The sequence below is a fragment of the Callithrix jacchus genome, chromosome 1, assembly GCF_049354715.1.
Source record: "Callithrix jacchus isolate 240 chromosome 1, calJac240_pri, whole genome shotgun sequence".
Lineage (NCBI taxonomy): Eukaryota > Metazoa > Chordata > Mammalia > Primates > Cebidae > Callithrix > Callithrix jacchus.
The window spans coordinates 37301709-37319429 of NC_133502.1; the positions used below are offsets into that span (position 1 = coordinate 37301709).

The 17721-nt window shown below is 37.5% G+C and overlaps 1 protein-coding gene across 1 annotated transcript in view; it reads left to right on the plus strand.

Annotated features, from left to right (window-relative positions):
• Window positions 1-5428: 5428 nt before the first annotated feature.
• Window positions 5429-17721, plus strand: part of EDNRB (endothelin receptor type B) — a 155569-nt gene continuing 143276 nt past the window's right edge. The window contains exon 1 of the mRNA XM_078340571.1: window positions 5429-5559. The gene's annotated coding sequence lies outside the window, so the exon portion shown is untranslated. The remainder of the gene's footprint in view (window positions 5560-17721) is intronic.

The following is a 17721-nucleotide window of genomic DNA, read 5'->3' on the forward strand; positions in this document are numbered from 1 at the left end:
ATGGTGGAGCTAAGAAATCATCTTACAGGAGGAACTCAATTATTTTTTAGAGGATCAGAAAATGCAGGGGAAATAGATAAACAATTAACAACATGTGAATTCCTGTGCGTTAGCTTCTTACTGAAGATCAGATCATTCCTGGCAGAGGGAATAGTGTAGGCAAAGGCATTAAAATAGGAAGAAGTATATTTAAGGAACCGGAAGCTGATGTGGCAGAAGTAGACTAAATGGCTCTAGATATGACTGATGAGACAGACAGACATCACCTCATATAGGCCCTTATGGTCCATGATAAGAATCTGAGATTTTATCTAATTCTAAAAGATAAGCCATTAAAATATGTTAAGCAGAGGAATTTCATGAAGAGACTTTCATTTTTAAAAGATGATTCTGTTCACAATGAGGTATATAAATTAAAGGAGTACAAGAACAGATGTAAGTGACCAGTATGGAGGATATTGAAGTAGCTTATGTAAGAGGGAACAGCCACGGATATAAAGAGAAATAGGCCAATTTGAGGCATACTTAGAAGAAAAATTAGAAGTCTTGGTGATTGGTAGAATACTGTTCCTGATAAAGGAAAGATATCAAAGATAATTTCCAACTTTCTGGCTTAAGCCATACCCTATGCTCTGAAATACTGGGGGAATGCCAGGAATGAAAAGAAAATTATGAGCTTGGGTTTCAAGATGTGAAGCATAGGATGCCCATGAGATCAACAAGACTGATGACAAGGAGACAGCTGTTGGTTCTATGGATCTGGAGCTCAGAGAAAAGTTGGAGTAAACATAAAAAGCACAGTTAAAGACAGTGATTGAAGCCATGGTGATTTGGTGACAGTTGAAATTAACTAAGGAAAAAAGATTGCAGAAAAGATCTGAGATCAAACTTTGAGGAATCCCAACTTACTTAAGGCCACATGGAAAAGAATGAACTGGCCAAAGTGTGAAGGAAGAGGAGAACCAGAAGAGTGTAAGGTTATGAAAGGCAAGGATACAGTGTTTCAGTAATAAGCATGTGGTGAACCCAGATGGATCAAGTAAGAGGGGGGTAAGAACATGGACTTGGAGTTAGTGACATGCATGTCACTAGTGAAGGAGGGCTTTTGGTGCTACAGTGATGATAAAAGCCAGACTAGAGTAGGTTTGAAATTGAGTAGGATTTGAGAAATACAGTGGTGAACACTCAGATGTGGTCCCAGTCCATGGAAGCTCTTATTGAAAATATTTTCCTCAAAGGGAATTAAAAAATCATTACCATACTGAGTGACCTATGTGGTTTAGTGACCATTTAACCTCATCTTCACAACAGCCTGATAGGTAAAATTAACTAATATCATCTTTTGTTCATAGTTTTATTCATAATCATCCCAAAGTAAAACATTAAATGTCTACTATGAGTATTAAAAAGAGAAACATTTATTAAATGTCTACTATGAGCAAGGTTCCAGATTTGTTAAAATTTAGTGGATAAAATGTATTTAACCTCATCTTCACAACAACACCCTGATAGGTAAAATTAACTAATATCATCTTTGCTTCATATAAGTTTTGTTCATAATCACCCCAAAGTAAAAACAACCTTTCAGTTGTTGAAATGTCCTTCAACTGATGAATGGATGAGCATATCACTGCATCCATGCCGTGAAACACTACTCAGCAATAAACGAACTTAAGGCTCACAACAACCTGGATGAACGTCAAAGGCATTGTGCTGAAGGGAGAAGTGGAGAAGTCATACTCAAAAGGCTACATGCTATGTGATTCCATTCACAGGACACTCTGGAAAAGGCAAAACTACAGAGGCAGAGAACAAGGCAGTGGTTGCTGCAGATTACAGATGGGTCAGGGGTTGCTACAATGGGCATGTGGGAATTTCAGGAGTAATGAAACTTCTCTATCTTGACTGTCAGAGGGGTACATGTCAGTGCACATTTGTCAAAACTCCTAGAACTGCACACTAAAAAGAATAGATTGCAGGCTCCCAATAAACAAATGTAGGCACGTATTATGTCCTTTGCATGCATGAAGACACTGAGCAAGGAAGCTTGTCATAGGCAAAGAGGACATCCCGTACAACCTCAGCCATATAGTTTCCCTCCACTCTCCTGAGGTATGGTGTGTGGCTGGGACTTCACATCTACAGTGGCTACAGTAGAAACTCAGAGGTAGGAGCTCCCACTGCCCACTAAGGAAAGATGGCAAGTCTTGAAGAGATGAGAAACTTGAGCAGGGTGTTGAGGGTCAGATCTCACCAAGCTGAGGGGCAGAAGTAGAAACACAGATGGCTCTGGGGTATGTTTGGACCCACCCCCTAGTGAAGAGTAGAGGGGGAAAAGGCCCTCTAATGTTGCCCACCCCAGGTGACCCCAGATAGGGACTTGGGTGCCACTGATTTATTTGGGAGGTGATCCCGGAAGCACTAGTAGGGAAAGGGGAAGTGAAATGAGAAAGGAGAAGATGCCAGCAGAGGCTGCATTCAACGGCAGGTGACAGCTGTGGACAACAGAGGCTCAATCCCATGACAAAGCTGGGTGTTTGCCCACTGACTCTCATTGCCACTGGCTAAGGCTGCTCCCATGGTCCTGTGCCCAGCTTGCTCTGCACCCTGCAGAGGCAAAGGGAAACTCCTCAGGCCGAGCTGAGGCTAGGACTCCTTCAGCCTCCCAGGAAGCAGGAGGCTGAGGAGCATGAACAGGCCACGTTGATATCCCCTGCCACTGGCGTCAACATTGGCCACCTGCACTTGTAGAAGTCTTGGTAACAGGAAACAGAAATTGCTTAAGATATTGTTTTGTTTTCTGGGTTTATCTCATCAACGTGAAAGAGGGGCGGAAGACGTCATTTCTTGTCTCCCACATCATCCTTATGACCGCAGTTGCTCTTGAGGCTGAGACATCTCTGACACTGTGCTCAGGCCATCTGATGAAGCCCACACATGAAGGAACATCTAAGTAGAAGCCAGACCTCAGTGACTTCCATCTGACTCCTTTCCCCATTTCCTCATTGCACAGTAAAATCCCACATGATACTTCCCTCTGGAGCAGACAGTGACGTTTTGCTCTTTTCCATTATAGTTGCAGTGATCACGCTTTTTTCTTTCTCAGAGATTAAAGGAAGAGGTTTGTTCCAGCATGTAATAAGCACGCATGTATAACCCCGAATCTAAAATAAAATTAGAAATTATTTTTTTAAATTTAGATTCAGGGGTTAAACATGCAGGTTTATTACATGAGTATATTTTTATTTATGTGAATTTTCTTTTAAAATTCCTTATTTACCTATTTATTAAAAATTCTTTAGTAAATTTTTTATCCAGCAGTAAAACAGCAATAATAGAGTAACTTAATTGCAACTTAAATGGCTTTAAAGAAACACCGAATTTTCCTTGCCATTGGTTTCAACATTAGTTATTCATAGAGTTCAAACAAGAAAGAGGAATGCTCAAGAAAAAAACTTGAAAGGGATCAGAGTTCCACTTCTGAGATGACATCATTACAAGGTCTGTTTCCCACTCTCCAGCAACAAGACAAGCAAAGCCAGTGAACAACAGTTTTACTTTTTTTGCCTCCAAATCTAGCCTGTGGAAATTGTCCAAATGGCATACAGCAAATGAAGAAACATCTCTTCAAGAAGATCTACTAAAACACAGAACAATGAGAGTCTGCAACATTTGAGCACTTTCTACACTCTTCCTCTTTACCCTAAGCTCAGCCTAACAGAAACTTCAATCCAAATTGTCAAAAAGATGAGCTCCTTCTCTTTTCAATTTCTGATCAAGAGTTGCCATATTTTATTGGGAGGGGGAGGCCACCAACATTTTTCATTCTCTCCAACTCCACGAAGAGGATATATTCCAGATGCATGTCACCAAAGGGTTGGTGGCTATCTGCCTCCCCCGAGCTCCCACTAAGGATGGAGTATCTACTCTGTGCTTGGCTGGCAAGAATATTGAGGTTCCAATTTTCCTGACATGAACTCAATCTCTGGGTAGCATTCCACACCAGGAGAGTCAAAACAAAAAGTCCAGAGGACCAGAGGCTAACTCCTCCATCCAGTGCCTGGAGTAGGGTTGAGACATCTTAACCAAATGAAAGGAGAATCCACAGGAAAAGAGTCTTCTGAATGCCCCCAAAGGAATTGATTTTATTTTAAACAGAATATGGTGAAGTTCAAGTCTAAGGGTATTTGTGAAAACAAATAGCTCTTTTTAAGTGATAGCAAAAAGTTTAACCATAGGCCACCTAGTTCGCCAGACAGAGTAAGAGAAAAAGATAGTAAGTAACCTCCTGGGGTTGTGATAAAACTCAAAAATTGTCCTTACAAAGGACTACTGCTGCTGGGCTCAGTGACTCACACCTGTAATCCCAGCACTTTGGGAGGCCAACGTGGGTGGATCACCTGAGGTCAGGAGTTCAAGACCAGCCTGGCCAACATGGTGAAACCCCATCTCTACTAAGAATACCAAAATTAGCTGGGCATGGTGGTAGACACCTGTAATTCCAGCTACTCACGGGGCTGAGGCAGAGGAATCTCTTGAACCCAGGAGGAGGAGGTTGCAGTGACCTGAGATCACCCCACAACACTCCAGCCTGGGGGACTGAGCAAGACTGTGTCTTAAAACAAAATCAAAACAAGAAACAAAACGACTACTACATGGATTTCATCAGTTCATACTAAAGAGCAATTTATGCCCCAGGGCATTGTCAAAAACAACAGAGCAATCAGCTGATAAGCAGTAGGCCCACAGGTGGATGTGATATCAAGTAAGACAGGCAGCTTAACAGAGAGATCAGGAAAAAGGACAGAGAGCTCTGCTAAAACCACTGTTGTCCCAAGTATCTATGCATGTCCAAAGTTGTGCCCTCCTTAGGAGAGACACTGCAGGGAAACAGACTTCATTAAAATAGACTGGCCATGTCACCAACAAATAAACAAACAAATGACATTGAAAACAGCTCCACCTAGCAGGGAAGGAGAATCACTAGTGCTTACGTAGGGCTAGGTGAGGTGGGATGACTTGGGGTACAGAGTTTTGTTTTGTTGTTTTTTTTTTGGAATAATGCAAATATTAGAAAATTGGTTGTGGTGATGATTATACGACTCTGTAAATATACTGAAAGCAAGGGGAAAATCATATGGTATGCGAATTATACTTCAAGAAAGGTGTTTTAAAAAGACCTAAAATGACTAATTTAGTCATAGAAACCAACAGTTCACCCTCAAACATTCTGAAACGTACACTGCCAAGTGAAAGATATTTTTCAGCCAAAGCAGAAATTGTAAACTCGCCTAGGTTTATTCAAATAGTTTGGCAGGGAACCTGTGGGAATTGAGCTCTGGGCTGATGGTCAGCCAGCATTTCTAACGGCCAGTAGTGACAGAGGGTGGCACATCATTTATCATGTTAGTTACTAGCTGAAATAAACACTGCTGCTCTGGGCCATGCACTGGATATGTAGACTCTTCCCAAGTCTGCAGTGCTATGAATTCTGTAGACCCATGTATGTTATCACAAATCACACAGTGAACTTATGCCTGTGAGCATCAGACTAATAAGGTAAGTGAAATATTTTAGAAAAGTGAATCTAATTAGAAACATCCCCTTATCCTCATATCCTTCTATTTGTTTAAAAAGTTTATGATTTCAGGTGATGCCCAAATTTTGATTATAATTTTTGAGTGTGTTAACAAGAATGTTTTTTGAACTTGTCATGATTTGCTTCTTCTAAATGGAAACCTCTGGTCTGAACATTTATGTGGCTAAGATAAAATCATGTTTATTCTAACTTGAATGGGAGGTATTTGCTGTCGATTCCTCTTCCTTATTTAGCCTTGACTGAGGAAAGCTATTCTTCTGCAAAAATGATATTCTGTGACTTTCAGTATGGCATGGGGGGAATATTTAGGAGGAAAATATTATCTGCTTAAATAGCCAAATCAGTGGCAAAGATTGGGATAATAGTCATTCAATCATCCAACTTCATTAATTCAACATGTAGTAGATATGGTGCTAGGTCTTGAGACTATAGAAGTGAAAAGGTAATATCTTTTCCCCACACATTGCAAGGGTCTTACCTGACAGTCCCACAACAAAAGACAGGTGAGCAAGATAAACGCATAGCAAATTTTCATTTGTTATGACATGTAGAACACGACACAGGAGACTTCAGAAATGAAAGCCCGAAGACTCAGGGAAGACTTTACAGTTTTATGCTTGGATTCAATGCAGGATCAGCTGTGAAGAAGTACTTCTTGCTTCTGAGACCCTTCCAATTTCCTTACATTGAAAGCACTCAGCAGAACAAGATGTCATATTTTGGGATGACAGGTTCTGAGCCCCAGCAAGGGCCATGGTAGTGCCTAAGAGAACATACAAGAGGAATGTTTGTCCTCATTCAATAAATCTCTCTCCAGAGGGACTAGAGAAGTGAAGTGAGAAATTATAAATGTTTACACAATAGAACACACTTAGATGCAACATTACCAATATCTCTTGCTGCCTTTTATCCTAACTTAGTTGTGAAATTGAAATATAGTTTCAAAAACATTGAAACATAGTTTCAAAAAACAAAAGCATTTTCCTTATTGTAAAAAATTGTGAAATGTGCTAGCTACAATTAACAGGTTATAAATTTTTTAAGAATTTCAAAAAGCAAAGGCTTCCCAGTAAGTGTAAATCACAGCAGAAAAGTTGAAAAAATCGGACAAAAAGAGTGTGTTGTAATGGTGATAAACTGAAGGAGCCTGGTAAGGCCTGTTTTTTCAGATTCTTCTGGGCCTCTCCAGGTAGCATGCCTTCTTCAGTTATAGGGCATGACATCCATCAGATAAGGACCCTTAAGGGAAAAGGGAGAAGATCAGAGAGTGAAATGTATAGGTTTCATGGCCTGCTTTCAAGGAGAAGAATTCTAGTTTCTATGACCCACTTTTGGTAGAGAAATGCAAAAAGGAGAAAGGAAGGTAGGAGAAGGTCAGAGAGAACTTCTTGCTTCTGAAGCCCTTCCAGTTTCCTTCCATTGAAAGTACTCAGCAGACCAAGGGTGTCATACTTTGGGATGACATGTTCTAAGCTTTAACAGGAGGCATGGCAGTGCCCTAAGATATAGCACACACACACAGGGAATGACACCACACTCCAGGTGTCACCTGAAGGCGAGCTCAAACTGCCACTCTGAAAGGATGTCTGTGATGAAAATTATTATTTCTACACTTACTCAGTTTCTTGTCTTTCTCTCATTTAAAGGGAAAGAATGTCCCAAGTCTTTGTATTCAGAAGAATGTTCATCCTCATTCTCTGAATATCTGTCTAGAGGGACTAGATAAGTCAAGTGAGAAATTATAAGTGTTTACACAATCATGACAAATAGAATACACTTGGATACAACATTACCAATATCCCCTACTGTTTTACTTTAAATTACCTGTGAAATTGAAATATAATTTAAAAAGCATTTTTCTCATTGCAAACAAAATTATGGAATGTATAAGTTGCAATTAAGAGGCTATAATTTTTAAAAAAAACTCCAAAAAGTAAAAGTTTCCCATAAGTGTAAATCACAGCAGAAAAGTTGAGAAAATAATTTTTAAAAAGTAAAATGAGGAAGGTAATCCTGGATCTTATTGACAGGGCAATAAAATTAATAACACATGAGCTTTTCAGTATATGTTTCATAAGCTGTTATTACATGAAATATAATAAGTCAAAAATACTTAGCATCATCCTAGAGACATCTGAACCAAGAAAAACTGGACAGAGAGAAAAAAATAACTAATGGAGAATCTCCATACTGTTGCTGTAGTTTAAACTGAGAGCACCCCTTCTCCCTTTCACTCATTGTGGACTCACCCTTCAGGACTAGCTCTGGTGATGGTCTTCAGGCTCGACTGACATCCCTTCAGGTCTTTTTGGAGTCTATCTCATTCTCTATTTTCTGCCCAGTCAGAGATCACTGTAGCCTAGTACACTTTCATTTTAAAATAGGGAAATGTGGGAGTGTAAATTAATTCAACCATTATGGAAGACAGTATGGCGATTCCTCAAGGATCTAGAAATAGAAATACCATTTGACCCAGCAATTCCATTACTGGGTATATATCCAAAGGATTATAAATCATTATATTATAAAGACACATGCACACATATGTTTATTGTGGCACTGTTCACAATAGCAAAGACTTGGAACCAACCCAAATGCCCATCAGTGATAGACTGGATAAAAAAATGTGGCACATATACACCATGGAATACTATACAGCCATAAAAAGGGATGTGTTCATGTACTTGGCAGGGACATGGATGAAACTGGAAACCATCATTCTCAGCAAACTCACACTAGAACAGAAAACCAAATGCTGCATGTTCTCACTCATAAGCGGGTGTTGAACAATGAGAACACACGGACACGGGGAGGGGAACATCATACATCAGGGCCTGGGGGTTGGGGGGCTAGGGGAGGAATAGCAAGGGGTGAGGGATTGGTGAGGGATAGCATAGGAGAAATATCTAATGTGGATGACAGGGCGATGGATGCAGCAATCCACCACCATTGCACGTGTATACTTATGTAACAAACCTGCATGATCTGCACATGTACCCCAGAACTTAAAGTATAATAAATAAATAAATAAAAGAACTTAGAGAAATGTTTCTGAACATCTTGTTTTTGAAATACTGTTTTTCTATATTTTTAATCCTTGTAATACTTTCACTTGGTGTTTTGGAAAAATTTACATCATGCTGAAAAGCATATGCAACTCAGCCCAAATCAATAGAAGCAAAGGCTTCTGTTTCCATAGTTGCCTCCACATTTCCATAGTACATGCTTACGTGGCTATTTCTTGATTGGTTAGTTTCAGACATCCTGTATTCACTTACCATTAGATCAGATAAGGACTTACCCTCCTTGCACTACATCCTGCCTTCCCATATTATATATACATCATATTTCATTAGATAAGCCTTACATCAATAAGTCTATGTAAATATAATCATTGATTAAACAGCCAGAAAGTTACTACAATTCTATTTGCTTTTGTGGTTCAGTTTTTTCTTCTTTTATTGCCTTGCCATATACATTAATTAAATACTGTTAGTTCTAAATTTTCCATCTACCACATCAAGTGCTCTTTTATTCTGTGGATCTTCCTTTCTTGGCTGTCTAGCTTCCTATTGCAAACCAAATTGGCAAATCTCTAAACCTGTCTGTATGTGACAGATACTTAATATATTCTGGAGAAACGTCATGGCAGTATACAGAGATATTCCTCGTTCCTTATTCTACTTTTTAATTTTTTTCAGTTAACAATGAAGTCTCACCCTGTCTTCCAGGTTAAAGTGCAGTGGCATGATCATAGCTCGCTGCAATCTTGAACTCCTGGGTTCCAGCAATCCTTCCACCTTAGCCTCCCAAGTAGCTAGATCTAGAGGTGCATGCCACTTTTTTTCATTTTAAAACTTTTTTTTTTTTGGTACACATAGAGTCTTACTTTATTGCCCAGGTTCATCTTGAACTCCTATCCTCAAGTGAAATTCCCACGTCAGCCTCCTAAAGTGTTCAGATTAGTGATGTAAGCCATGGTACCTGACCCCTCATTCCTTTTTATACTTGTATGGCATTTCATTATTTGGGTCTACCATGTTTTACTCCAGCAATCTCCTACACGTAGATTTTTTTATCTTCTGCTTTTTGCTTTTGAAATAATGCTATATGAAATAGCTCTGAGCATAAGCCTTCTTATTTCATTTGCATTGATTCCTAGAATTGGTATTACATGGTGAGAGAATAAATTTGTATGCAATTCTTCTAGATATTTTTAAATTCCCTTCCTTTGTGTTTTATGTTTTTGCATTATCTTCAGTTATAATTTCATATTCACTCATAATTTCTCAAACAGCATACTTGTCAAATTTAAGGAAATTTTTCAAATTGATAAATGAGAAATTAAATCATAATTTTGTTTTGTTTTGTTTTGTTTTTTAAGACAGAGTCTTGCTCTGTCATCTAGGCTGGAGTGCAGTAGTGCGATCTCCGCTCACTGCAACCTCCACCTCCCTGGTTCAAGCAATTCCCCTGCCTCAGCCTCCCAAGTAGCTGGGATTACAGGCACATGCCACCATGCCAAGCAAAATTTTGGTATTTTTAGTAGAGACAGGTTTTCAACATGTTGGCTAGACTGGCATAATTGCTCTTGTTCTTAATCTGTATATTGTTTATTGTAAGTGAGACTAAGCATTTTTTCACATTTTCACAAATATTTAAACTTATCAATTCACTCTACTCATATTCTACAGCTCATTTTATAATTACAGAAAATTATTTTATTTTAATCTAGTATTATTTTAATGACAAACTAGAATTACAGAAAATTTTAGTAATTTTCTATAGGATTATTAGCCTTGTATTTCTGTATTTTAGAATTTTTTATATATTCAAGACATTGACTTTTTATCTATAAATAAACACAAATCTGGTCTTGTTCTAAATTTTGCAAGAAATATTCCCCTGTGAAATAAAGTGATGGTTATTAGAATGAAACTATATAACATACATTGCTGAATTAAGGACTTAATTCCTCAATTCCAACTTTATTGAGTGCTTTTGCTCTTTTTAAGCATAATAGATTGTGAATTTTGTCAAATACCTTTTCTCTGTCTATATAAGCAGATATAAGCATAAGATATTTTTCCTTAACTCTAATATCTTAGACTTTACTAATGGGATTTCCTGATATTTAACCATGCTTTAATTCCTAGAATGAAGCTTACTTAGTCATGATGTATAGTTTTTTCTAAATAAATTATATTTGCTAGTAATTGAGCTAAGATTTTTATGCAGATGTTTATAAATGGGATTGGTCTGCTGTTTTATTTTTTGGTTGTATCTGTCAGGTTGCAGAAAAACAAATTTGCTCATTTTATAAAATAAACTTAAAAGTTTAACCTCTCTTTCCCTCTACTGAAAAGACTTAAGGTGTGTTGAGATTACACAGTTTTTTTTTTTTTTTTTTTTTTTTTTTTTTGAGGGAGGAGGATTGCTTGAGCCAAGAGTGTGAACCAGCCTGGGCAATATAATGAGATATCCATCTCTACAAAAAAAAAAAAGAAAGAAAGAAAGAAAAAAGACCACTAGTGTTGACATGTGCCTGTAGTCCCAGCTACCTGGGAGGTTAAAACAGGAGGATCCCGTGAGCTGTGATCATGCCATTGCACTCCAGCCTGGGCAACACAGCAAGAACCCATCTCAAAAACAGCAACAACAAAACAAAAGCAAAAGATGGGAGATGCAGGACACAGCATCTGATGCCTTTTGTTTAAATGGGATCTGTTCACTTTTTTTTAATGTTATACTTTAAGTTCTGGGATACATGTGCAGAGGGAGAATGAGGGAAGATGTTTGTGAAGCCATCAAGGTCTAAAGCTTTTATTGTGAAGGAGCTTGTTAGCGGCTTTCCCTTTTCTTCTATGGCAATTGCTCTCTCTACTGGGGTCAATCTGAGTAAGGAGTATTTTTCTATAAATTGATCTCTTTTATCTAGGTTTTAAAATTAGTTGCCTACTGGTTTTTTAGGTTTTTTTTTAATAAAAATCATACTGTAAACAACATTAAACATGGACACACATCTTATTCTCAATATTTCAGTAATACCACCTGGGCTGTGACAATCTCATTATAGATACTATTTTTAAAAAATTATTAGTTTTATATTATTAGCTTTAATATGTTGTACTTTAAGTTGTACTCTTTTATATTTTGCTAAATTGATTTATAAACTTTCCACTAAGCGGCAAGTTACCAGCTTACAGATAGTTATGCATTCTACTCCCGTACATTTTTATTACAGAGAAATCCTATAGAAGACCTGCTAAAAAGGTCTCCCATCTTTTCCAGTGACATGGACTTTGGCAGATGAAGCAAGAAAATACTTGGGTAGTCAAGCAAAATTTAACATCTCTCTCTTCTAAAGTTACACTGAAAACATTTTCTAGATCTTTCTAAGTCTTTGTGACAATGCCCTCAGAGCTTATTCTTGTAGCATTTCTTCCTTTATAGTTCCCTGAGCCCTCACTCTTTTTATCTCTTCCACCTGAAAATCACCTCTCTGACCTCCCTTTGTCTATCTACCAAGAAAATATTTCCAACATCTCTCTCTCTCTCTCTCTAGCTTTCTTTCTTCCCCTCTCCTCTATATGCCTCATTTTGAAACATTTCTTCTTCCAAAAGAGACCACATTTATTAACATTACATTTTTTCACTCATCCTATCAGTGTTTCATGATTGCATATCCAAGCAAAGAATCCTTCAAGATTCTTAGCTATCCTTTAGGATCGCTTACGGCACTTACTACATTTCTCTTTCATTTGTTGATATTTAAAAAAATGTTTCATTATCCCTACTATATTTTGAGGACTTCCAGGTCTAGAGCTTCTATTCTGTGGATGGACAATAATAAAACACTTCTTTTCCAAGTCGTCCCAACAAGCGGAACATAGGGACTTAAAGAAGCTGAGTTTCAGCGTACATGTAAATAGCACGTTTCATTATGCAAATAGATTTCTTCTGAACTGACCTGCATTATGAAAGACCATCTGCTAATTATACCAGGGGGCAAGTCTACAAAGGCCAATTTACATTCTGTGCATGGTGTCCTTGATTTGTTTCTGAGAACCAAACAATATTAAGGGTTACAGATGGTTTAATTATTGACAGTCACTCCCTTGCTTTCTCCGTGTGGGTGTCAGCGTGTGAGGCTCTACTCGTCTCACAGCAATGACTCAGTTACCCTGTCGAAGGCTTCCAGGATCTCCCTAGGCTCAAAGGTGGGGTCTTTTTCTTAGTCTCTGAATGACACTATGCTCAATATAATGAGAAGTAAAATGAAACAAACTGGAGGGCTCCTGTTTAATTGCTTCCTCCTTGTCTGCTGTTTGACTTTGTCTATGTTGAAGTAACTGCTTCCTGAAGCATTTTCCTGGTGAGATTATTTTTCTTGTGTTTTGTCCAAAGTTGTTTCATGCTTCGTGTGTGTGTGTGTGTGAGAGAGAGAGAGAGAGTGTGTGTGTGTGTGTGTGTGTGTGACTTATCCACAGACCTGATTAAAATTCAATTACCGAGGGACAGTGCAACACAATGGGTTGCATCCTGGAGCAACAGCTGTGAGACCTTCATCCTCCTTCCAAATTTGGCTCTTATTGGTGGAATGGCCTTGAATAATCTCTTTTGCTCACTTCCCGTATGTGAAAAATAGGGTAAACACTATATATTTCACAGGAATGTTCTAATTAATGGTGCACATGAAAATCTTCATAAAAACTAAGAAACCATATGTGAAGGAAAAATGCAATTACTGTATCTTTTAGCTCTTATTTATTTAAAGCTTCTATGTGCTTACAGCTATTTCTGAGTCTATTTTTCAGCACATTAAAACTTTGAATGTTAACAACAACTCTCTAAATAGGTACTGTTATCCTCACTTTACAGATGAAGAAACTGAGGCACAGAGAGGTTACGTACCTTGCTGAAGGTCACACAAGCAGAGTGGTTTGACTATGGATCCTAGGCTTTTGATGAAGACTTTGTATTTCTTTGTGCAGAGTATCTTGGACATAAGAGGACCCCCAAAAGGAGAGAGAGGTAGTTAATTAAGCATATTAAATTGTATATGGTAAAAGATAATCACTTAAAAGTTTTTAATATGGTGCTTTGTCATATCCAGCATCCTTAGCCTATTAAAATAAGCCCACCAACTTTCTAATTAACAGAGCCTAGACTGTAATTCTTATTTCATGTTTATTCTCAAAGTGACTGTTTAATGGCAGTATCTACTAGCTTTTGGTGGATGCTTTTGTAGGTACCTTCCAAGTAGTCATTCTTGTAGGACAAACAAAAATTTCATGCAATATTCATGAATAGTGATAATTTTTAAAATCTATGTGGTAGATTTCGCTTATAGACTTGTGTATGTTGAACCAGCCCTGCATCCCCGATCTATACAATTAGAAAGTTCTTTTATTTGGTATCTAAGAGTTAACCCATGTCTAATAAAATCTTTTATTAAGTTACCAAATTTATTTGAAAACTTTTCCCACTCAGACAAGAGCTTTCATCTCATTTCAGTTTAAACACTGAAATTTCTTCTAACCACCCCCTCCAAGAAAGTCTATTAGTTATTTTTTCTTTCACATATTTGGTTGTGTTTGGTTGTGGATATATATAAAAGGGACCTATTGATTTCTAGGCAAATATCATTAACTATAGCCACTTGAGACTAGGGTGTTCTCCCCTCTACTTGGTTTGCACTGTTGGTGACCCACACAACCTATGATTTGACCTGGTCTATTTTAACCTTCTCAAGAAACTATTTCCAATGCCCTAAGTTGGAAAGTTTTCTCTTGTTTTATTTCATAAAATGGTCCTAAAGTATTGAACTTGTCAATGCAGGATTTTGCATTTTCATATCAATCAGTATATAAAATTGAAGGGCAGCTTATAGGATACAAAGTACATAGGTTCATTTTAGGACATTTAAATTTAGGAGCACCTGGTGGCATTAGACAGGGGAATGAGTAAGGAATTGGCTGGCTATAATCTCCAACTTTCTCTCTCCCCACAATTATATATTTTGAGATGTATAATTGATGTTTTTCCTATATCATTCCGAAAGTGTTATACAAAAGTAGCTTTGAGAGTTGACAAAAATAAGCTATGTGGAAAGGACTCCCTATTCAGTTAACGATGCTAGGATAGCTGGCTAGCCATTTGCAGAAGAATGAAATAGGACCCCTACCTTTCACCATATAAAAAAATTAATTCAAGATGGAATAAAGGCTTAAATGTAAAATGTCAAGCTATAAGAATCCTAGAAAAAAATGTAGGAAGCACCATTCTGGACATGAACCTTGGGAAAGAATGTATGACTAAGTCCTCAAAAGCAATTGCAACAAAACCAAAAATTGACAAGCAGGACCTAATTAAACTAAAGAGGTTTTGCATAACAAAATAAATATATCAACATAGTAAACAGCCTACAGAATAGGAGAAAATATTTGCAAACTCTGCTTCTGATAAAAGTCGAATACTCAGAATCTATAAGGAATTTATACAACTCAACAAGCAAAAAAACAAACACATTAAAAAATGGACAAAGGACATGAACAGACACTTCTCAAACCCACACAAAAGTTACCAACAAACATATGAAAAAATGTTCAATATCACTCTTCATCAGAGAAATGAAAATTGAAACCACAATAAGATACCATCTCACATGAGTCAGAATGGTTGTTATTAAAACAACAAATTCCAGCAAGGCTATGGAGCAAAGGGAACACTCACACACTGTTGGTTGGAATGAAAATTAGTTTGGCTGCTGTGGAAAGCAGTTTGGAGATTTCTCAAAGAACATAGAACAGAACTACCATTTGATCCAGTAATTCCATTACTGGGTATATACCTAAAAGAGAATAAATCATTCTCCCAAAAGACAGCGGTACTCATATGATCACTGCAGCACTATTCATAACAGCAAAGATATGAAATCAGCCTAGGTGCCCATCAGTGGTGGATTGGATAAAGAAAACATGGTATGTATGCACCATGGAATATTATGCAGCAATAAAAAAGAACAAAATCATGTCCTTTGCAGCAAAATGAATGCAGCTGGAGGCCATTATTCTAGACAAATTAATGTAGGACAGAAAATCAAATACTGCATGTTCTCAATTATAAGTGGGAGCTAAACATTCAGTATATATGGATATAAAGACGGCAACCAATAGACACTGGGAACTACTAGAGCAGGAAGGGAGGGAGGAGGTCAAGGGTTGAGAAACCATTGGATACTACACTCACTACCTGGGTGATCAGTGATACCCCAAACCTCAGCAGCATGCAACATACCCATGTAACAATCCTGCACATGCACCCCTGAATCAATAATAAAAGTTGAAATTATTTTTAAAATTTTAGAAATAAAGTCCTTTGGTAGGGCACTGTGGTTCCTGCCTGTAATCCCAGAACTTTGGGAGGCTGAGGCAGGCAGATAACCTCAGGTCAGGAGTTCGAGACCAGCCTGGCCAACACAATGAAATCCTGTCTCTACTAAAAATACAAAAATTAGCTGGGCATGGTGGTGGGCGCCTGTAATCCCAGCTACTCAGAAGGTTGAGGAAGGAGAATCACTTGAACTGAGGAGGCAGAGGATGCAGTGAGCTGAGATTGTGCCACTGCATTCCAGCCTGAGAAACAAGAGTGAAACTCCATCTTTAAAAAAAAAAAAAAAAAGTCTTTTAATACTAACGTAAAAGATGGTTTTGAGCCCTTTTTCTTCAGAAACTGCGGAGCAGCCACAGTGTTTAGGAGATCTGAAATCTCAGGCTTCCTTGTTCTGGTTCTTTTATGTCTTGATCCCACAATTTTCCCTTTAACATTACACATCCAGTGCTGTGGACATTTTGAGACAGTCCTCATTTTTTTTTTTTCTTTTTATGAGCATCCCAAGATTGGCCTCATTGAATGAGATGGAAGTCTCCTAATTTAACTTAGTCTCAGTTTTGGTAAATTTTTTCTCCCCTACTTTCTCCCCCATGAATTACTTCTTCCAATGATTTTGTTCGTAGAAATTCTGCACAACAATGACAGCTGTTTCACAACTTGAATTCTTGTTTGAATTCAAGAATTCAAACTACGTAAAATGTTAACTGCCAACTTCAGAAAAACAGGAGATGTTTTTAAATAGATACATGAAATTGTTCTGGGTGGAAGATGTTTGTTTTTGCCCAGTGCAGTAAGAATTTATCAAACATTTTACCTTTCAGGCCCCTTTGAAGATTATCCTGAGTCATGACCCTTCCATTTCCATTACAAGCACGTCCTCAAACATGTTATTTTTATAACATTAAAAGCATAATGGCAACTTCTCGTCATACTTATTGCAGTTGTATCCCATATATTCCTGTATATCTTTGTATACTATAAAAGCACAGTAAACCTTACAATATATAAAACCCCAATAACTCTGAGACTAAGGTATTATACTAATCACTTTCCGAAAATAATAAACTTTTCTCCCTAAGACAAGAACATTCTGTACATTATCCAGGGTGGGGCATGGGAAATGAGTCCTGAGGTTAAGTTATCTCTGGTTCCCGGATATCTATAATTCCTTTCCTGACAAGTCCATTTGTAACATACAATACACATTGATAAGTTATCAGTCACATGGAAATTTGAAGGAAGAAAAAAACTGTACTCATTGAATGAAAAATCTTTTTCATTCTTTTATAACAAGATTTCAGAGTATATTTAAAGTATATTTTGGTTCTGCTCACTGAATGTTACATTAAGAATAACTGATCTTTGGCAGAACGAGGTATCAAGCCCAGGTTTCTAGCAACTAAAATTAAATAAAATACATTAAATTTAGCAAACAAATATTTGGAATCGACAAGGTATATATAACAAACTGCATAGTTCAAAAAGTAACTTAGCTGTCTTGCTTTCATTATACAGAGGAAATTGCACCAAACTCCATTTCATTCCCCATCTGAGTGCCACTGAACCACTTACCTAAGCAAGAATAGCATGAGCATCACTACAAGCAATTGTGAATCCAGAATACTAATTAGTGTAATAAAATATATCTGCCATTTCCATTTTATCAAAAAATCAACAGCATCCAGTTCATGCTTTATACATTTGCACCCATTTCTCATCAGAATTTT